Genomic DNA, 23,325 nt, shown 5'->3' with positions numbered 1-23,325 from the left:
CTTGTCCATCACATCATTCTCCTAATGATGTGATCCCGTTATCAATGACATCCAATGTCCATGGTCAGGAAACCATGACCATCTATTGATCAACGAGCTAGTCAACTAGAGGCTTACTAGGGACATGTTGTGGTCTATGTATTCACACATGTATTACGGTTTCCGGATAATACAATTATAGCATGAATAATAGACAATTATCATGAACAAGGAAATACAATAATAATCATTTCATTATTACCTCTAGGGCATATTTCCAACAGTCTCCCACTTGCACTAGAGTCAATAATCTAGTTCACATCACTATGTGATTGTAATGAATCCAACACCCATAGTGTTTGTTCATATCTTGCTTGTGAGAGGGGTTTATTAGTCAATGGGTCTGAACCTTTCAGATCCATGTGTGCTTTGCAAATCTCTATGTCATCTTGTAGATGCAGCTACCACGTGCTACTTTGAGCTATTCCAAATAACTGTTCTACTATACGAATCCGGTTTACTACTCAGAGTCATCCGGATTAGTGTCAAAGTTTGTATCGACGTAACCCTTTACGACGAACTCTTTTACCACCTCCATAATCGGAAAAATTCCTTAGTGCACTAGTTACTAAGGATAAGTTCGACCGCTATCATGTGATCCATTCCTGGATCACTCTTGTACCCCTTGACTAACTCATGGCAAGGCACACTTCAGGTGCGGTACACAGCATAGCATACTATAGAGCCTACATCTAAATCATAGGGGACGACATTCGTCCTTTCTCTCTCTTCTGTCGTGGTCAGGTCTTGAGCCTTACTCAATACTCACACCTTGTAACACAGCCAAGAACTCCTTCTTTGCTGATCTATTTTGAACTCCTTCAAAATCTCGTCATGGTATGTATTCATTTGAAAGTAATATTAAGCGTTTTTGATCAATCCTTATAGATCTTGATGCTCAATGTTCAAGTAGCTTAATCCAGGTTTTCCATTGAAAAACACTTTTCAAATAACCCTGCATGCTATCCAGAAATTCTACATCATTTCTGATCAACAATATGTTAACAACTTATACTCATCAAAAATTCTATAGTGCTCCCACTCACTTCTTTGGAAATAAAAGTTTCTCAGAAACTTTGTATAAACCCAAAATCTTTGATCATCTCATCAAACCGTACATTCCAATTCCGAGATGCTTACTCCAGTCCTTAGAAGGATTGCTGGAGCTTTGCATACTTGTTAGCGTCTTTCAGGATTGACAAAACCTTCTGGATGTATCACATACAACCTTTCCTCGATAAAATCGTCGAGGAAACAATGTTTTGACATCCTATCTGCAAGATTTCATAAATAATGCAGTAACTGCTAACATAATTCCAACAGACTCTTAGTCGCTACGAGTGAGAAAGTCTCATCGTAGTCAATTCCTTGAACTTGTCGGGAAACATCTTAACGACAAGTCGAGCTTTCTTAATTGTGACACTTACCATCATTGTCCGTCTTCCTTTTAAAATCCATCTCCACCCAACAACCTTACGGCCATCATGTAGTTCTTTCAAAGTCTATACTTTGTTTTATACATGGATCCTTTCTCGGATTTTATGGCCTCGAGCCATTCGTTGGAATCTGGGCCCACCATCACTTCTCCATAGCTCGTAGGTTCATTGTTGTCTAGCAACATGACTTCCAAGACAGGATTACGTACCACTCTCAAGTAGTACACATCCTTGTCGACCTATGAGGTTTGGTAGTGACTTGATCCGAAGTTTCATGATCACTATCATAAGCTTCCACTTCAATTGGTGTAAGTGCCACGGGAACAACTTCCTGTGCCCTGCTACACACTAGTTGAAGTGATGGTTCAATAACCTCATCAAGTCTCCACCATCCTCCCACTCAATTCTTTCGAGAGAAATGTTTCCTCGAGAAAGGACCCGTTTCTAGAAACAATCACTTTTGCTTCCGGATCTGAAATAGGAGGTATACCCAACTATTTTTGGGTATTCTATGAAGATGCATTTATCCGCTTTGGGTTCGAGCTTATCAGCCTGAAACTTTTTCACAAAAACGCCGTATCCCCAAACTTTTAAGAAATGACAGCTTAGGTTTTTCTAAACCATAGTTCATACGGTGTCGTCTCAACGGAATTGTGTGGTGCCCCTATTTAAAGTGAATGTGGTTGTCTCTAATGCTTAACCCATAAACGATAGTGGTAATTCGATAAGAGACATCATGGTATGCACCATATCCAATAGGGTGCAGTTATGATGTTCGGACACACCATCACACTATGGTGTTCCAGGCGGTATTAGTTGTGAAACAATTTCCACAATGTCTTAATTATGTGCCAAACTCGTAACTCAGATATTCATCTCTATGATCATATCATAGACATTTTATCATCTTGTCACGACGATCTTCAACTTCACTCTGAAATTACTTGAACCTTTCAATAATTCAGACTTGTGTTTCATCAAGTAAATATACTCAGCATCTACTCAAATTATCTGTGAAGTAAGAACATAACGATATCCACTGCGTGCCTCAGCACTCATTGGACTACACACATCAAAATGTATTACTTCTAACAAGTTGCTTTCTTGTTCCATCTTAATGAAAACGAGGCCTTTCAGTCATCTTGCCCATGTGGTATGATTTGCAATGTCTCAAGTGATTCAAAATCAAGTGAGTCCAAACGATCCATTTGTATGGAGTTTCTTCATGCATATCTACCAATAGACATGGTTCGCATGTCTCAATCTTTTCAAAAACGAGTGAGTCCAAAGATCCATCAACGTGGAGCTTCTTCATGCGTTTTACACCAACATGACTCAAATGGTAGTGCCACAAGTATGTGGTACTATCATTACTATCTTATATCTTTTGGCATGAACATGTGTATGCACTACGATCGAGATTCAATAAACCATTCATTTTAGGTGTAAGACCATTGAAGGTATTATTCAAATAAACAGAGTAACCATTATTCTCCTTAAATGAATAACCGTATTGCGATAGACATAATCCAATCATGTCTATGCTCAACGCAAACACCAATCTCGATGGTAGAGGGAGCGTACGATATTTGATCATATCAACATTGGAAACACTTCCAACACATATCGTCAGCTCACCTTTAGCTAGTCTCCGTTTATTCCGCAGCCTTTTATTTCGAGTTTACTAACATTTAGCAACCGAACCGGTATCTAATACCATGGTGCTACTAGGAGTACTAGTAAAGTACACATTAACACAATGTATATCCAATATACTTCTATCGACCTTGCCAGCCTTCTCATCTACCAAGTATCTAGGGTAATTCTGCTCCAGTGGCTGTTCCCCTTATTACAGAAGCACTTAGTCTCGGGTTTGGGTTCAACCTTGGGTTTCTTCACTAGAGCAGCAGCTATTGCCGTTTCATGAAGTATCCCTTCTGCCCTTGCCCTTCTTGAAACTAGTGGTTTCACCAACCATCAACAATTGATGCTCCTTCTTGATTTCTACTTTTGTGGTGTCAAACATCGCGAATATCTCAAGGATCATCATATATGTCCCTGATATATTATAGTTCATCACGAAGCTCTAGGAGCTTGGTGTATGGACTTCGGAGAAACTATCACTTATCTCATCTGGGAAGATCAACTCCCACTTGATTCAAATGATTTGTTGTTACTCAGACAATCCTGAGCACAAGCTCAACATTGAGCTTTTCTCCTTAGTTTGCAGGCTAAGAAAATTGTCGGAGGTCTTATACCTCTTGACGTGGGCACGAGCCTGAAATCCCAATTTCAGCCCTCGAAACATCTCATATGTTTTGCGACGTTTCAAAACGTCTTCGGTGCCTCAACTCTAAACCGTTTAACTGAACTATCACGTAGTTATCAAAATGTGTATGTCAGATGTTCGCAACATCCACAGACGACGTTCGAGGTTCAGCACACTGAGCGGTGCATTAAGGACATAAGCCTTCTATGAAGCAATGAGGACAATCCTCAGTTTACGGACCTAGTCCGCATAATTGCTACTATCAACTTTCAACTAAATTTTCTCTAGGAACATATCTAAACAGTAGAACTGAAGCGCGAGCTATGACATAATTTGCGAAGACCTTTTGACTATGTTCAGGATAATTAAGTTCATCTTATGAACTCCCACTCAGATAGACATCCCTCTAGTCATCTAAGTGATTACATGATCCGAGTCAACTAGGCCGTGTCCGATCATCACGTGAGACAGACTAGTCATCATCGGTGAACATCTTCATGTTGATCGTATCTACCATACGACTCATGCTCGACCTTTCGGTCTCTTGTGTTCCGAGGCCATGTCTGTACATGCTAGGCTCGTCAAGTCAACCTAAGTGTTTCGCGTGTGTAAATCTGTCTTACACCCGTTGTATGTGAACATTAGAATCTATCACACCCAATCATCACGTGGTGCTTCGAAACAATGAACTATCGCAATGGTGCACAGTTAGGGGGAACACTTTCTTGAAATTGTATGAGGGATCATCTTATTTACTACCGTCGTTCTAAGCAAATAAGATGTATAAACATGATAAACATCACATGCAATCAAATAGTGACATGATATGGCCAATATCATTTGCTCCTTTTGATCTCCATCTTCGGGGCTCCATGATCATCATCGTCACCGGCATGACACCATGATCTCCATCATCATGATCTCCATCATCGTGTCTTCCTTGAAGTTGTCACGTCAACTATTACTTCTACTACTACAGCTAACGGTTAGCAATAAAGTAAAGTAATTACATGACGTTTATGTTGACACGCAGGTCATAAATAAATTAAGACAACTCCTATGGCTCCTGCCGGTTGTCATACTCATCGACAACTGCAAGTCGTGATTCCTATTACAAGAACATGATCAATCTCATACATCACATATATCATTCATCACATCCTTTTGGCCATATCACATCACATAGCATACCCTGCAAAAACAAGTTAGACGTCCTCTAATTGTTGTTTGCATGTTTTACGTGGCTGCTATGGGTTTCTAGCAAGAACGTTTCTTACCTACGCAAAGACCACAACGTGATATGCCAATTGCTATTTACCCTTCATAAGGACCCTTTTCATCGAATCCGATCCGACTAAAGTGGGAGAGACAGACACCCGCTAGCCACCTTATGCAACTAGTGCATGTTTGTCGGTGGAACCGGTCTCACGTAAGAGTACGTGTAAGGTTGGTCCGGGCCGCTTCATCCCACGATGCGTCGAAACAAGATTGGACTAGTAACGGTAAGCATATTGAACAAAATCAATGCCCACAACTACATTGTGTTCTACTCGTGCATAGAATCTACGCAATAGACCTGGCTCATGATGCCATTGTTGGGGAACGTAGCAGAAATTCAAAATTTTCCTACGTGTCACCAAGATCTATCTATGGAGAGACCAGCAACGAGAGGAAGGAGAGTGCATCTACATACCCTTGTAGATCGCTAAGCGGAAGCGTTCAAGTGAACGGGCTTGATGGAGTCGTACTCGTCGTGATTCTAATCACCGATGACCAAGTGCCGAACGCACGGCACCTCCGCGTTCAACACACGTACAGCCCGGTGACGTCTCCCAGCCTTGATCCAGCAAGGAGAGAGGGAGAGGTTGAGGAAGACTCCATCCAGCAGCAGCACAACGGCGTGGTGGTGATGGAGGAGCGTGGCAATCCTGCAGGGCTTCGCCAAGCACCACAGAAGAGGAGGGAGAGAGAGATGCAGGGCTGCACCAACGAGAGATCGAATCGCATGTGTGGGCAGCCCTCAATATATATAGGGAAGGGGAGGGGCTGCGCCCCCTCTAGGGTTCCCACCCCTAGGGGGGCGGCAGCCCTAGATGGGGACAAGGGTGGCGGCCAAGAGGGGAGGGAGAGGGAGGCGCACCAATATGGGCCCTAAGGCCCATATCCCCTTAGGGTTTGCCCCCTTTCCACTCTTAGGCGCCTTGGGCCCTTGTGGGAGGCGCACCAGCCCACTAGGGGCTGGTCCCTCCCACACTTGGCCCATGCAAGCCCTCCGGGGCGGGCCCCACTTGGTGGACCCCCGGGACCCTCCCGTGGTCCCGGTACGTTACCGATAAACCCCGAAACCTCTTCCGGTGACCAAAACAGGACTTCCCATATATAAATCTTTACCTCCGGACCATTCCGGAACTCCTCGTGACGTCCGGGATCTCATCCGGGACTCCGAACAACATTCGGTAACCACATACAAACTTCCTTTATAACCCTAGCGTCATCGAACCTTAAGTGTGTAGACCCTACGGGTTCGGGAGACATGCAGACATGACCGAGACGTTCTCGGTCAATAACCAACAGCGGGATCTGGATACCCATGTTGGCTCCCACATGTTCCACGAGATCTCATCGGATGAACCACGATGTCAAGGACTTCAATCAATCCCGTATACAATTCCCTTTGTCTAGCGGTATTGTACTTGCCCGAGATTCGATCGTCGGTATCCGATACCTTGTTCAATCTCGTTACCGGCAAGTCTCTTTACTCGTTCCGTAACACATCATCCCGTGATCAACTCCTTGATCACATTGTGCACATTATGATGATGTCCTACCGAGTGGGCCCAGAGATACCTCTCCGTTTACACGGAGTGACAAATCCCAGTCTCGATTCGTGCCAACCCAACAGACACTTTCGGAGATACCTGTAGTGTACCTTTATAGCACCCAGTTACGTTGTGACGTTTGGTACACCCAAAGCATCCTACGGTATCCGGGAGTTGCACAATCTCATGGTCTAAGGAAATGATACTTGACATTAGAAAAGCTTTAGCATACGAAATACACGATCTTTGTGCTAGGCTTAGGATTGGGTCTTGTCCATCACATCATTCTCCTAATGATGTGATCCCGTTATCAACGACATCCAATGTCCATGGTCAGGAAACCGTAACCATCTATTGATCAACGAGCTAGTAACTAGAGGCTTACTAGGGACATGGTGTTGTCTATGTATCCACACATGTATCTGAGTTTCCTATCAATACAATTATAGCATGATAATAAACGATTATCATGAACAAGGAAATATAATAATAACTAATTTATTATTGCCTCTAGGGCATATTTCCAACAGCCACCACACACCCCGCATGTATGAGGGGCCGGTGCCACGCTCCGGTGGCATTGCTACCCCCCCCCAGCGGCCCCCGTCCCGCCTAACCCTGGAGCGGTTGACCATGAGATCTAGCCCTTTGACTTTCCACGGAAGGGCTTTGAACAGTGGACCTCTCCACCCGGTTGTGTCAGGTCAGCTCAGAAGGGACACCTGGGAGCAACATCCGGGCCAAACCGACAGCTACATCCCCTCTGTGTAGACCCGATGCGTCCGTTTTCCCCCTCCAGGTGCCGGCGGCGGCGCCGTTTGTTAGGGGGGCACACCCCGGAGATGCGTGCCGCCTCTTCTAACATGCCACAACACCACCCGGTTGTGGTAGGTCATCCCATAGAAACACTTGGGAGCAACGTCTCCTCCGTATAGACCCGATGCGGCTCATTCCGCCCTCCAGATGCTGGCGGCGGCGCCGTCCGTGAGGGGAGGGGCGCACCCCGCGGACGTCAGGGGGTCACACTCCGGAGACGGGTGCCGGGCGTTTGCATCCGCCACTGAACTTCTGTCGCATAGCTGTTTTTGATTTTAATAAAATATAAGGACCTATATTCAAAAGAACATGACGACACAGTATTAATGTGCTCGAAAAAAATACAAACTATATATATTCATAATCTATGGAAAAATTACAAACTACATATATATTCATATAATACATAAAAAGCATAAAAACATATTAAAAAGCATAAAAACATATGAAAAAAACGCGTGTAAAAAAATATATAGCTATGGCCGACGGCATTGCCGTCGGCATAGAAACGGCAGGGTTTTGGGAGGCGCCGTGCCGCAGATCGGTGACGTGGCATGTGGAGATATGCCGACGGCCGCCCGTCCCGACCGTCGGCATAGGGTTGACGGCGTTAGCCGCCAGTCACGGGCGGGGTCGCCGGGCCCACAGGTATGCCGACGGCTGGTTTATGCCGACGGCTGCTGTCGGCATGTCTGAATCTACGGCGACGGCCGTTCTGTGCCGACGGCATAGCTCCGTGTAACCCGACGGCCAGGGTAGGCCGACGGCCAGGACTAGGCTGTCGGCATATCTCAAACTAGGCCGACGGCAGCCGTAGACATAGTTTTGGCCGTCGGGGTAGGACCGTTTTCCGGTAGTGTGTAAAGGAGCTCATGTTGACATGGAAGGCTCTGAGAAAGGCAAGAGAAAGACACACTGGAAAAAAGTATGGCGTAGGCTTCTGCGACTTCAGGTTATTCAACAAGGGCTTGCTTGCTCGGCAAGCATGGCGTCTGCTCACAATTCCTGACAGCTTGTGTGCACGACTGTTACGAGCAAAATATTACCCTCATGGCAGACTTGAGGACACGGTATTTTCTGCAAATCCGTCTGCCTCCTGACAAGGTGTTTCGCATGGTCTAGAACTTCTGAAAAAAGGCCTTATATGGAGGATTGGCAATGGCACACAAGTCCGTATTTGGCGTGACAGATGGGTACCGAAACCTGAGTACAAGGCAATATCTCAGAAAGGTCGATGCCGGTTGAGGTGGGTCTCCGAATTGTTTGATATTCATGGCAACTGGGATGTTAACTTGATCCAACAGTACCTTCCGCTTGATGCTTCACTCATCTTAAAGATTAAAACTACTACCCGTAACCTGGAGGATTTTCTTGCTTGGGCCGGTGAGAAATCAGGTGTTTTCTTAGTTAGAAGTGCCTATAAGCTTGCCTTTGATGAGTTGAACCAATCTGCACAGACTTCTCCAGCATTTCCCCCCAGTGGTGAACAATCTATGTGGTCAGCGATTTGGAAAAGTACTGCACCTCCTAAAGTGCGCATTTTTGCTTGGCGGGCTGCAACAAACTCTATGCCTACATGGGAACGTAAGCGATCTCGGACGCTTGAGATTTCGTCTCTTTGTCCAATTTGTGGCACTGAAACTGAAGATACTTTTCATGCCCTTTGTCGCTGCACTTTCGCCAGAGACTTATGGCACACTATGTCGACCTGTTGGGATTTACCAAAACTAAATGACTTGACCAATACATCAACAGACTGAATCCTTCAAGCTGCAAGTAATATGTCTGTCAATCAGTCCCTGTGCTTCTTGATGTTGCTGTGGAGAATCTGGTATGTGCGGAATGAGGTTGTACATTCGAAACCTGCACCCCCTGTTGAAGTGTCGAAGCGTGACCCCACGTCCCCTACGCTCCTCGCCTAGGGTTTGTCTCCTCTATGGCGATCTGACCGCCTAGAGTCCCACCACCCAACCTACACCGATCGGCACCCCGTTGATCCCTGCAGTCTTCCCGCCGTGTCCCGATGGCCTCCTCGGACGCCAACTCGGCCACAAGCGGCAGCGCCTCGGCGCCCGCGAACTCCGTCCTGGAAGACTTCTTCGACCAACTAGATCTGAACGATGAGGATTTCAACGATGTGGAAATTGATGAGGAGGATCCGGTGATCCAAGAAAGCGTGCGGTGGTTAGCCCTTGCTAGGGTTCATACCGAGAAGAATTTCTCCCCGGCCGCATTCTATAAGGATATGAGAGCGTCCTGGAATCCGGCACAAAGGGTGAGATTTCGCCCCGTTGGTCCCAATAGATTCGTAGTCCAGGCCTCATGCCTGGGTGATTGGGAGCGGATGATGATGCATGGGCCATGGCTATTTCGAAACATGGCGGTCCTGTTGTGCCCGTATGACGGGTTTACCAAAGCTGATGAGGTAGTCTTCGATCATATGCATATTTGGTTACAGATTCATAAGCTGCCGGATCCCTATTGCAAGCAGGAGATTGTGGGCAAGCTGTTGAAAGGCGCGGGCAAAATCCTGGAGATGAGATTGAACGGCAACACCCACGGCGACTACATTAGGGTTAGGGTGGAGCATGACATAAAACTCCCCCTAACCAAGTTTGTGAGCATAGTTCGATCTCAAGCAAGACAAGTTTTTCTGGTTCGCTATGAGAAGTTGGCCAGATTCTGCAAGTTCTGTGGCCTCATTGGACATGAACACAAGGAGTGCGGCTCTGGGGTTCATGATCAACAGAAGCTCAAGTTCGGTGACTGGCTATACGCCAACGGCCCTAGCCGTTCTCGTCCCGAACCAAACCCTAGCAGGGCGAAGGCCCCGCAGCAGACGGGAGATAATGGCGGCTCCAAAGCTCCGTTGGATCCTCGGATACATGGGACTGATCCGGATCTACTGGATACGGCGACCAGCCCGCCTAAGTTACGTCGTGAACATATGGAGCTGGAACGTGAGGCAAGAAAAAGACTCAACATGGATATTGCTGGGGATGAGGGCATGCACACATCCAACAAGCCCAAAACCCTACTTGCCATCACGGATTGTAAGGGAAAAGATGGAGAGGAGGCTACGTCGCCTTCGAGCAGTACATCTAGTAGCAAACACGCCAGAATGTCACAGGAGCTTATTACAAATGAGATATCGGCGGCCTCCCGCGAGGAGGACCGCCGGACGCAATGAATATACTGTTCTGGAACTGCGCGGGGGGGGGGGGGGCCCCCCGGGGGGGGGGGGGGGGGGGGGGGGGGGACCCGCCGGACAGTTCGTGAGGTTTTGGCCCTCTCAAAAGCCAACTTCCCCAAACTAGTCTTCCTCTATGAGACTAGACAGGATTCTGTTAAAGTGGAAAAGCTGCGTTGGAGACTCGGGTTGAAAGGCTTTCATGGTGTGAGTAGTGATGGAAGAAGTGGTGGTTTGGCTCTGTTCTGGGATGAGTCGTTGACAGTGACGGTGATAGATTCTTGCGGCCGTTTTATTGACGTCAAGGTAGTAGATGGCGGTTCGGGCACTTCTTGGCGAGGAACTTTTATTTATGGGCAGCCACGTGTTGAGAATCGTCATCGGATGTGGGAGCAACTGTGTGGGCTTAGGGCCAGCTCACGGGAGCCATGGGTGGTGTGCAGAGATTTTAACGAGGCACGTTGGCAACATGAGCACCTCTCTGGTACGCCGCGGTCTGAAGCTCAAATGGCGGCGTTTAGAGATTGCTTGGAAAGATGCGAGTTGGAAGACCTGGGCTTTTCAGGTTATCCTTTCACCTACAACAATGGTCAGTAGGCGGATCGGAATGTTCAGGTCTGACTGGACCGTGCTTGCGCTAATGAATCATGGCGGGACTCTTTTCCCCCCGTGAAGGTGACCCATCTGGCCACTCCCTGTTCGGATCACTGCCCCATCTTGATCCAGATGGAGGGTCAGCAAGATGAGAGACGTCGGGTACCCACTCTACGCTATGAGATAATGTGGGAACGGGACCATACTTTACCTGACATGCTAGCCAGGGCGTGGAACAGACACAAACAACCTGACAGCTTGGGTTTGGTAGCAAAATCCCTGAAGGAGGTGCTTAAGGATTTAAAAGAGTGGAATAAAATTAAGTTTGGTAACGTGTTGAAGGAGATCGAGAAGCTGCGATCACAACTTGACGAGTTACAGATGACGGGTTCTGACTATGCTGTCATTCGTGCAAAGATGAACGAATTGGATGAGCTGTTATACCGTGAGCGGATGCTTTGGCTCCAACGGTCTCGTATTGATTGGTTAAAGGAAGGGGAACGGAACACCAAGTTTCTGCACAGAAGAGCTGTCTGGCGAGCTCGTAGAAACCTCATACGCCGGTTGCAGAAGCAAGATGGTTCTTGGTGTCACGTTCCATCAGATATGGAGAGAATGACATCCTCCTACTTCAAGGAGATCTTTACTAAGGACCCAACCCTTTCACCGGATGGGGTTCTTGATTGTATACAGCCTAAAGTTTCAGTGGAGATGAATGAATCACTGTGTAGACCTTATACCGAGGAGGAAATCTCGGATGCTTTGTTCCAGATCAGGCCCCTCAAAGCCCCGGGCTGCGATGGCCTCCCGGCCAGGTTTTACCAGCGCAACTGGGGTTTAGTAAAAACTGAGATTGTTGCTGCAGTTCAACAGTTTTTCTTATCTGGTGTGATGCCTGATGGTCTAAACGACACAGCTATAGTGCTTATTCCTAAAGTTCCCCACCCGTAGGAACTGAAAGATTTCCATCCTATTAGCCTGTGTAATGTGCTTTATAAGGTGGTCTCCAAGTGTACTAGATCATGATTGCGCGCGTTTCTGCGCTCCGTATATTTTTAAAATTTTTAGAATATTGTGTAAACATTTGAAAATATATATATCAAGAAAACAAAGTTACATAAAGGATAATTTAATCATTCACATAATGGGAGACTTTCTGCCCCGTTATATTGTTTCTTAATTTATATATATGAGATAGGCATCCCAACCTCACCAACTGAGAGACACAAAAACAAAGAAATTGACTATGTCAACGCCACCTCCAAAGAAGCATACATATAGGATTAACGAATCATCCACCGTTTATTTACAGATAATCTATATACGGATACTTCTTACCATGCCTGACTTAACCCCAAAAGGCTAGGAATGTCCGCATGTGCAGCACACATTAACCTCAAAATTTTCCATAGTGATCAAGAATATCACAATTTAGCTCAACGGGTGGGTATAGAAGTTTTTCCCAGGACAAATAAGTAATAGGCTTGTATCCAAAAAAAGTTTAGAGACTAAAGCACGAGCAATGCTCACGGGGGCTGGGATGGACGCGTACACCTTTTGGGCTAGAATCATGTTTCAAACTTCATCAGTTGGGTTAAACGCACGCAACCGCCGGCCCAATAAGCACACGTGGCCCGAACAATCACAGCCGGCCTAGATAGCTCCACCGAGCAGCGGCCCAAGAGAAACATCAGGACATCCAAGATCGACCTGATCGGACGGTTAACGATGGCAAGCGCCGTGGAGGCTCGTAGCTCGTTCCGTTATACTGTTTCTCAATGGTGAACAGACTCCGGCCTCTTCTGATAGAACTTATATCTGAAAACCAGAGTGCTTTCATCCCATGACGGTTGATCTCTGATAATTCGATGATTGCCTTCGAATGCATCAATCATATACAATCTGTAAGGCACTCGGGCCCCGGGCTGTGTGCGTACAAACTAGACCTGTCGAAGGCCTACGATCGTGTGGACTGGGATTTCTTGGAGCGGGCTTTGGCAAAATGGGGTTTCTCTCCTGTGTGGATCTCCCGTGTCATGGCGTGTGTTTCATCTGTGAAGTATGCGGTGAAGTTTAATGGGAAGCTGTTGGATTCTTTTCTCCCTCAAGAGGGCTCCGTCAAGGTGACCCGTCATCTCCCTTCCTCTTCTTGTCTGTTGCTGATACTCTATCCTCCTTGATTCATAAGGCGACGCAACAAGATGGCCTTGAAGGGATAAGATATGCAGGGGGGGCACCGGAAATCTCCCACCTTCTGTTTGCAGATGACTCGCTACTATTCTTCCAGGCAACAGAACAGCAGGCACTGTTAGTGAAAGGTTTGTTGAACACGTTTGCGACGGCGACTGATCAGCTGATAAAACCGTCCAAATGTTCCATCCTCTTCTCAAACCAGTGCCAACAAGTTGTTGCTACGCAAGTTAAAAATATTCTGGAAGTTACCCAGGAAGCTTTTGAGCCCAAATATTTGGGCTTGCCGATACCTGAAGGCAGGATGCACAAGGGGAAGTTTGTGTCATTACAGGAATGGCTAAGGAAAGTTCTTGTCGACTGGAGTGAGCAATACATGTCTTCTGGCAACAAAGAGGTTCTGATCAAGGCGGTAGCTCAGGCCATTCCGACCTATCTTATGAGTATTTTCAAAATCCCCTACTCAGTGTGTGATGACCTGACTCGTATGATTCGCCAATACTGGTGGGGGGTGGAGAACAGCAAAAGGAAAATGGTTTGGATGAGCTGGGACAGACTACGGTTACCGAAATCCATGGGTGGCATGGGTTTCTGAGACATGAGGGCTTTTAACCAGGCTTTGCTCGCCAAACAGGCCTGGAGGCTTATCGACAATCCGGATAGCTTATGTGCGTGTCTGCTGAAAGCTAAATATTACCCCTCTGGTCAGCTACTTGATATAGTCTTCCCGAACTCCAGTTCAGAGGTGTGGAAAGGAGTTTTGCATGGCCTTGCGCTTATCAAGAAGGGGGTCTTATGGCGTGTTGGTAATGGTACAATGATCCGGACATGGCGTGATCCGTGGATCCCGCGCCCTCACTCATTCCGTCCGATCACTCCAAAACGGAACTGTCGTTTCAACTGGGTTTCTGATTTCCTTGATGACAATGGGGCTTGGAGGTATGATCGGCTGAGGGAGTTTTTCTGGGATATGGATATTGAGCACATTCTAAAAATCCGACCCTCGCCGCGCCAACGTGATGATTTTTTGTCTTGGCACCCGGAAAAGAGTGGACAATTTACTGTAAGAAGTGCCTACAAGCTGGCCACTTACGAACACAACGATACCTTTGCAAATGGTGCATCTAGCACCAACCCGGAGGGGAACCGATCAAGCTGGAACTATATATGTAAGTCCAAGGTTCCTCAGAAGATGAAGATTACGGCTTGGAGGTGTGCAACGGGTACACTAGCTACACAGCTGTGTAAATCCTATAGACACCTGTCTACGACGTCCACCTGCCCGCTGTGTGGTTTTGAGGTGGAGGACTCTTTCCATGCATTAGTAACCTGCACCCATGCAAGAATTTTATGAATAAATATGCGACGAAGATGGCCACTACCTGGAGATGAGGCTATCATCTCTGATGGGAAAGAATGGCTGGTTTCCTTGCTGGCCAGATGCTCGGAAGATGTCTGTGATTTGCTCATCCTGCTTGTTTGGAGGATTTGGCAGTTGTGGAATAATATGACCCATGGGAAGGCAGCCCCCCCCCCCCCCCCCCCCCCCCCCCCCCCCGCCCCCGGTGCCGTCTACCGTCGAGTACCTGGATAGCTACTACAAATCGATCAAGTTAGCTGGCCGCTACTCTACTGAAGATATCCTAAAGGGGAAGATGACTACTGTGGATATGGACAGACCGAGGCACACGATGGAGCGTCTTGCAGCTCCATGGCCGGCCCCGGCGCAGGGCACCGTGGCGCTCTCGGTTGATGGGTCGTTTCTCCAAGAGGATGGCTCTGCTGCAGCAGGGATGGTGCTTAGGAACGAGAAAGGGGAGATTCTGATGGCCGCGTATCGATATATCTTTCATTGCAACTATCCACTCGAAGCTGAGCTACATGCGATCATGCAGGGTATGGCCTTGGCCATGCAGCACTCCGATCTCCCAGTGGTTGTGCAAACGGACTCCTCGGAAGCCCTGTCTAGCTTGACTAACGGTGCGTTGGTTCACTCGAGATACGGTCATACAGTTCTGGAAATCAAAGATCTGCTTGGTAGTAGGGAGGTTTTTCCACAAAAGATTAGTAGACTTCAAAATAGAGTTGCCGATCGTCTGGCGAAATATAGCCGGTCCGAACGAGCTACGGCTGTGTGGCTTGGTTCGGTTCCACCATGTATCGAGGACATTTGGCCCCTCGACTGTAACTCTATTCATATGTGATAAAACTCCCTTTACCCCCGCAAAAAAAAGAAGAAGTGTCGAAGCGTTTTTTGAGCAGCTATGTCCAACCCATTTTATCGCTTTCACATTCATTGGATGCAGATTCAGTCAAAGGTAAAGCAGTTTTACCTGAGTATATGCTTCTTTGCACAAAATCGAACAAGAGAAAGAAGACAGTAACAGATAGCTTACAATGGGAGAGGCCAAATATAAACACCGTGAAGCTTAATACAGATGGCTCTTATATGGAATCTGATGGAAATGCAGGAAGCGGTATGATTCTACGAGATCATAATGGCGACATAATCTTCAGTTCATGCCGTCACTTGTTGCATTGTTATGATTCTCTGGAGGCAGAATTACTTGCAATCAGAGAAGGATCGTCTCTCTCACTTCAGTGGAGTCAACGTGCTGTTTTAGTCGAAACAGACTGCTTGGAGGCTTTGAACATGATTAAAAAGGAACAAATGAACAGATCACAATATACTCACTCAGTTTCCAAATATTTGTCTTTCTAGAGATTTTAACAAGTGACTACATAGAAAGGAAAATGAGTGAATCTACACTCTAAATATGTCTACATACATCCGTACGTTGTACTTCATTTGAAATGTCTAGAAAGACAAACATTTGGGAACGGAGGGAGTAGTTTTCTAGTTCGTGAGATTAAGCTTTTTATGTCTCAGCGAAACTCTTGTATACTCACATAAAGCGATCTCCAAATTCTGTAAGCCATGCATTGGCAGCTTTTGGTAGGACGAGGGTCGAACTGTGGTGTGGCTTTGTTCAGGCCCGGATGAGATTGTTAAACTCTGTGAAACTAGTTGTAGCATTGCTATGTGAATAATATATGTGCTTTTCCGCAAAAAAAAAGATTCTGAAAGTGAATGATTTTTTAAAATGCATTTGCACCTCACTAGTTGAGTCTGATTGCCTTGAGATCATTGATGCCTGCAACGAGGAGAACGAGATCTGAGCACTATATTCAGCAATCCTGGCGGACTGTTTTCAGATTGCTCATGCAGTACCAAGTCTCAGCTTTATACATTGCCCTAGGGAAGCAAATAATTTGGCACACATCCTTGCCAGACATGTGTATGATTCAAAGCTATTTCTGCTATGGGAGGATGAACCTCCAGATTTCCTCTTATCGCATGTAATCAAAGATGTAAACCTTTCTATATTGCAATTAAGTGCCAATAGGCTCTCCCTTAAAAAAGTACAGGATTATGCAGGGGTGACGGATACGCGCTCCACTGATGAGTCAACCGCTGACACTCCCGATGACCGGTCGACCGTGAATGAGAGAGAGGGAACATGATCCCTGGCACCTTTGGTGCTGGGACTGTCAGCACGTGGCGAAGACCAACGGCAGCGGCCGCATTAGGGTTTTCGGTTTCCCCTTGGTGTCACCTGGGAGGAGCAATGATGAGAGGGGGATCATTTTCTTGTAAACTATTGGTGTGACCAAGTGACTCCGCGGTTGTTAACATCTGTCCCTTTTGCAGATGTAATGGGGTTATTTCCTTACCATATTTAATCTAGACATATTTTTCAGTAAAAAACAAGAAGAACTAGTAAGCATATAGTAATAATTTTCTCTGAATACGAGCAAAAAATATTGCAAGAAACAGTGGTAAACATGATGAAACAAGAAGAAGGTAACGCATTACAATTTTTTCCAAACATGCAGGAGCCAAAAACATTGCAACAAGCACATCTATCTAGCCACAGATGGAACCACAGAACCTAGCAAACGCCTTCCAAGCGGTGGTCTCAGCAGGCCTCGCGTCCTCTTGGACGGCCCACTCCTGGACCTGGACGACGGTGACCTTGCACCGGACGGCGAAGCAGTCGTCCTTGAGGAACCTGGAGCGATTCAGGTCCTCCGCGGCGATGAACGACGGGCAGCCCCAGGAGTTCCCCTTGTCGAAGGCGGAGGCGGTCCCGCGTTCGCGGTGCGACGGCCACTTTACCAGCGTCCCTTGGTGGTGCACCAGAGCGAACTCGTACTCGGCGTGGATGACGTTCTCTTCGGCATCGGCGTCAGCGTCGTCGTCGTCGCGCCTGAGAAACACCGAAACGAAGCCGGCGGGCGCGCCCCGTTGAGGTAGCAGCAGACCCGCCAGGCGTGGCCCGCCGCCATGAACACGGCGGACTCCAGGTAGCCGCCGTCGCTGCCGTGCATGGTCTTGAGCCGCGAGCAGCCCTCGACCCTGAGGATGTGCTCCCCGGCGCCGACGGCCGTGGCGGCGACGGTGGACACGGGGGCATCCGCGTGTTGCAGTGGTTGGTCATCCGAGGGCACGGGCGCGTAGCACGGCGGAGACGACGACAACATCTCTCTAGATCGATGGGAACGCTGCGTACGTATTCTAGTAGGATCGATGCGATGCGATGGGACTTCATATCAGGTTTGGAGGATTTATATAGGCAGAAGATCGGTAAGAGACATGGACGGATTCAGTCAGCCTCGGTCCTTTCCTTTTGAAAAGTGACGCGCTTTGCGTCTTCGCTTCCGGGGAACCTTTGAGTCGTAGCCGTAGCTTCTGCAGTCTTTCGTATCTCTACTTTTAATGAAGCAGTTGGCAGCGTTTTTGGTACCGAGCGAAATTTCGCGATCTCGCGCGGTTACCGCGTTTACCGTCGCCCCTCGAGGAACACACATAACGAGCAAAATATCTCGAATATTTTGAAATTTTTGAATTCAAACGTTCACTGCATAGTTAAATAAGTAGCATCTCTTGTATATCGACAGAACAGGTAGTGGCCTGTTGGCAAAGGTATCGTTTCCTTAGCAGCAAGTCGCGGGTTCGAGTCTGGCCTCGTGCAGTTTTATTTTTTTCGAAAAAAAGCAAAAGTTAAAAAATGCTGCAGTGACCAGCGGTGGAACTCGCGACGTACGCGCAAGCTGTAGTTGCGCTCCACTAACCACTACGCCAGGGAATGGTCCATGATATGTATGAGTAAAATACTTAGTATATCGACGTCAAAAATATTTGAATTCAAATTTTGATTTTAAATTTCGCCCGAGTTTTTTTCGGAATTTCGCGGTTACCGTGGTAACCGCGAATTCCGGTGACCCTCGAGAAAAAAGGACGGCTTAGGATCCAAAACCTTGGCAGTTGGTAGTCTCCATCGGTCAATTTTCGTCTCACCAGAGATGGTTAATTTTCGTCCTCCATCTCACCTCCCGCTACCCAGCGATCCCCCCTTCCTCCCTCGAGACCGACCAAAAAAATGGCAGGCTACCACGAGGCCCGTTCTGAAACAATATGGTTCAGCGACAGAAAATCGTTTTAAAAAAAATCTATGACGGTTAACCTACGAAAAGCCAGCCCCTTGTGCTCTCGCATCCCCTCGCACGCACGAAAAAAAAACAGCAAAAATAATCCCGAGAGAAAGTCCAATCGCGTCCCGCAAACCCTAGCCGCCGCTGGCCTCCCCCTACCCGTGCCGCAGACGCACACCATCCTCTTCTCCTCCCTCCCGTCAGCGACCTGCCTCCACTCCGCGAGGCAGATCGATCGAGACCCATGGCTGGGGTCGCTACCGTGCCTCGCCGTGCAGCGCATCGGGTATCCACCTCCCATCCCCCATCTTCCTCCTTCAAATTTTGGCAGCAACGACCGTGAGTGTGGCTGCTCCTCGTCCGTGCTCCGGCAGACGTCCCCTACCCACCCCCCTCCGCTGACGGTGGCCAGAACGAGGTGGGTTCAACCGGGAGAGCCCCGGGTGAGATCGCGTGCGAGTGGACGGAGCAGGCGCTCGTGGTCGAGGTGAACCATGGGCGCAGTCGGAGCAGAGAGTCGGGGCGTAGGAGATGAGGAGAACGGCGTAGGCTTCATGATGGAAGGAGATACGGCGGCGGACAAGGAGGAGGTCGGGGGTTACACGGAGGTACAGGTGGATGTCAGCAACCTGCCCCCTATGACGTCGATGGTGAGCACCCAATATGTGAGCACCACGCGCAGATGTTCCTCTTAACTTGCGACCTTTCCCTGCTGCCTTAATTTCCCCCTACAACTCAGTCAGGCCTCAAGCTACTCCCTAATTTTTGTAATTTGCATTATGTATATTCTGAATTCTTGTTTGATTATAATGAAAGAAGTGGCATAGGATCTGCAATTGTGTTGGGGTAAAGTTTAGTGATATTGGTGTTTCTTTTCAAGATTCTCTTTTTTTGGCAGTACAAACTTCTCAAGCAAAGACGTGTGATCCATTTATTTGAGTTGTAGGTTGTAATCTATCTATTTGATCTATTTAGTGATATTTCACGTCGACTGATTGTAGGTACTTTGACGTTAGAAGGGATACTTGCCCCTTTGGCGAATGATGTTTTTACAAGGTATACATGATCTCGTTTCAGATTCAAATCTATCATCACATATATTTCTTATATAATGTGTGAATTCTCAACTGAAACTTGACCGGTGCCTAGAGTGATATTTTGCCTGCTGTTACCTTCTCATACTTAATGTGCAGCAGTAGTTCTGAATGAAGCCTAATTAAAATACTAAAGGCAGTAAAAACATAACTGCTGATGATAAGCCATGCAAATAATTCGTTAAGAGTAGGTGATGATAAGCACCTCTAAGTAATATTGTAAGTTTTCTGCAATCGGTGCTAGCTTAGGTGATGTGGAACGTTAAGAGTAGCTGATTGGTATGTTCATCAAAGCCATGCTTTGTAAAATAGGGACTATCAGATGGCCTTGGAATATAACCATTGTAATTTGACTCATGTAATGAACTGTGCAAAATAACATATATGGTGGTTATCTTCTCCTTTCTTTCAGTATTCAATTGCCTATTTTCCTACGCTCTTTGCTTCTTCGGTTTGACTCGTGCAGTACTGTATGTTCTCCAGCATGCCTACACCGATGGGCATTTGGAGGAGCCGGCAACGGTGGCAGTGCTTCATTTTCATGCCGACAATGGAAGTATGGACCAGCAAGAAATATCGAGTTGGTACTCTCTATTAGTCTTCTCTATATAATGTATAACCTCTGCTTGCTTCTCATAGACGATTCTGATGTATAAACCTCTGCTTACTCTCCGATAGAAAATTCCGTTCGAACATGCAGATTGGCATACTTGCTCAGAAGGTTACAACTGTAGGTAAGGCATCAAACTATATGTCTCAAATTAAGGTTTGTTTTTGGTTGGATGCAATTCTTTCAATAACATTCTTCTATAAATAAACTGAGGTTGCAATTATCTGACCATGTATTTTTGAATTGTGTTTTCCATTGAACATTCAAAACATCCAGAAGGAAGCAGTTGAGAAGAGAAGCACTTAGGGGATGATGTCGATCTTGCACATTCAGCTTCATTAGAGAAGCACTTAGGGGATGATGTCGATCTTGCACTTAAGGAAGCAGTTGATAATTTTTTTATTTTACAGTACATTTGGATGTCGGAGTTCGTTGCAATACCACATAAGCATCATTTGAAAGCTTGATTTTGTCATTGAATTTAATGTATTTGTCCTTATAATATTTTCACCCACACTGGCCTTTTACCTACTCCTATTAATATACAGCAGCAAACAAGTCCTTGACTCCTTCAGGAGTATTCAGTAAGACTAAAAAGCTGAAAAAGATATTAATGCCTTCAGGTAAATGCTTCTTCGTGTACCATATATGGCAGTTTGCTAAAAAAGAAAAAGAAAACAACGGAGCAAATTAAAACATAATATGTTTATCAAAAAGGCAGAAGCTAATCGATGAGCAAACATATTTACATTCTAATATTTTTTTTCTTTTCTTTTCTTGATATGTTATTTCCTTTGCTGATCCTTCTCTTCTTCATATGAACAGGCCCCCAGCTAGATTGACGAGAAAGTTTATTTTGCACATGGTCTTTTCTGGTTTTGTCCTTGTAGCAAGAAGTACATTTTTATAACAATATCAACTTTGCTCTGGTGTGTGCAATGATTTCATTCAGATACAGACCTTTTGGAAATTGTGGTTTTCTTTTGTATTTTTGTCCTAATATGGAATGTTCTATTGCTGGATTGAATTACTCTCTCAGCATTTTTATTTTGACATATTATAATGCTCAGTTTGTTTACAGGCTGCTGAATACTGTCGGGGGAAGGAATCAGTGCTGAGGTAACTTCTTTTCTAAAATATATTCTCAGTGTAACTATCAATATGATTTTACTCTACATGGTACATGCCATGAATACTAACTTATTTTCTACTGATATGTTTTAACAGGTGATCAGCATTCGATCAGTTAGGCCACTGGATAGAGCTGCGATAAAAGCATATGTTACGAAAATAAATAGGTTGGTGATTCTTGAAGAAGGCTCCCCCCAACATCGTGTTGGTGCTGAGATATGGTTTTCTCTCTCTCTCTCTCCACACACATCCCAACCCTCTTCCAATTATTCATTCAAATTATTGTACAGAATCTACAATTATAAGAAAGAAGAATTTGATAAATTAGAGAGAGATATGCTTTCATAAATTGCTCACCCCTGAAGGTTACAAATTCAAGTGCTGGGTTCGAAGGATGAAGCAAATCCCAAGTCACATGTTAATATATCTTGATGCACATTTGTATTTACTTTGCTTCAGGTTCGCATGCAGTGACGGAGATTCATCGGCTCGCCTCCATTTTCTTGGTGAACCCACATTTCCCTCTAAGGTTTGTGTTTTCCCCTTTTTATAGTATTTTTTTATTTTCTTGCTCGAGCCACAGATTCTACTTCTGCATATTGTTTACTTTATCCTCGCTGCATCGGCCTTGCATATGGCCATTGGGTACTGATCGCCTCCATGTATTTGGTGAGCCCCCATAGCTCTAGGTCTTTTGATTTTGTTTAGTTTGTTAGATTTATGAAGAGCTCTTCTATTCCAAATTGAGAAACCTATGCTTCTTTCCTATGTTGGTCCAAAAGGCCACTTGTTTGATAGCAGTTTGATATCAGCAAAGTTTTTAGCCAAAACTGCTTTTGATTCGGTTCAGTTTGTGTTGTAGATATTTGATCGGTAATTTTGTATCTTTACGTACCCAGGTACATTCTGAAGGAGAAGATTGCTGGTTGAGAAGGCCATTTATCTGATATTAGTTTATTGAAGAAATTGCCCATGATGTATTTTCAGTACATTAGGATTTTTGTAGTCGCATGGTTCTGATAGGAAGATACCGTTTCTACTAGGTCAACAATCTCCCCTTCAATAATATTTGATTTACATTTTGTATGCCATTCATCGAATCAATGTGGATTACAATGACCACTCATATGTTTTGATTGCAGTACTTCTCTATGCTATTTCACTATTTTGGACTCATGTTCTTTTCATTGTGATGTAGTAATAAGTGAAATAAATTGAGTCTAATTCTTTGTGTGGACATAGGCGTTTCAAAGAAATATATGGCTTGTTTTATTTTTGGCACTTTCTTCCCGGCCACTGGATATGCACTTAAGTTCCCCAACTAGAAGCATCTCCCTGTCCATGTAACCAATAATATTTTGGAAGTAGAATGTACTCAGGATCATAATGGAAAATTTTGTTTTTCTCAAAACCATGTCCCACTGTACATGGCACGAGAGTTTGAGCAGAAACCTGGGGTTAGCTCCTTGCCTACTCCAGGAATTATGCACTCGAACTATTTGAGCAGGGTTTTTTCTGTCTTTTGGATAGCATCTTGCAGCCAACATTTCTGAATTCCAGCATTGGTATCATTAAGCATTTTAGTTCTACCCCATATGGATATTAGTTAACTTTATGTTCTTATGACGTAAGTACATGCGA

General features: G+C 45.8%; 2 long non-coding RNA genes across 2 annotated transcripts; both read left to right on the top strand.

The window, feature by feature from the left end:
- The first annotated feature begins 18,913 nt into the window (after positions 1 to 18,913).
- LOC125540909 lies at positions 18,914 to 20,889 on the top strand. The gene is made up of 5 exons (XR_007297407.1): positions 18,914 to 19,499; positions 19,851 to 19,905; positions 20,427 to 20,527; positions 20,622 to 20,677; positions 20,830 to 20,889. It is a non-coding gene; the product is annotated as an uncharacterized LOC125540909 (long non-coding RNA).
- Positions 20,890 to 21,302: 413 nt separating this feature from the next.
- On the top strand, positions 21,303 to 22,810 carry LOC125540908. Its single transcript, XR_007297406.1, has 3 exons — positions 21,303 to 21,672; positions 21,781 to 22,213; positions 22,584 to 22,810. It is a non-coding gene; the product is annotated as an uncharacterized LOC125540908 (long non-coding RNA).
- Positions 22,811 to 23,325: the final 515 nt, after the last annotated feature.

The sequence above is a fragment of the Triticum urartu genome, chromosome 2 (genome assembly GCF_003073215.2).
Source record: "Triticum urartu cultivar G1812 chromosome 2, Tu2.1, whole genome shotgun sequence".
NCBI lineage: Eukaryota > Viridiplantae > Streptophyta > Magnoliopsida > Poales > Poaceae > Triticum > Triticum urartu.
This window is presented reverse-complemented; position numbering and strand designations above follow the sequence as displayed.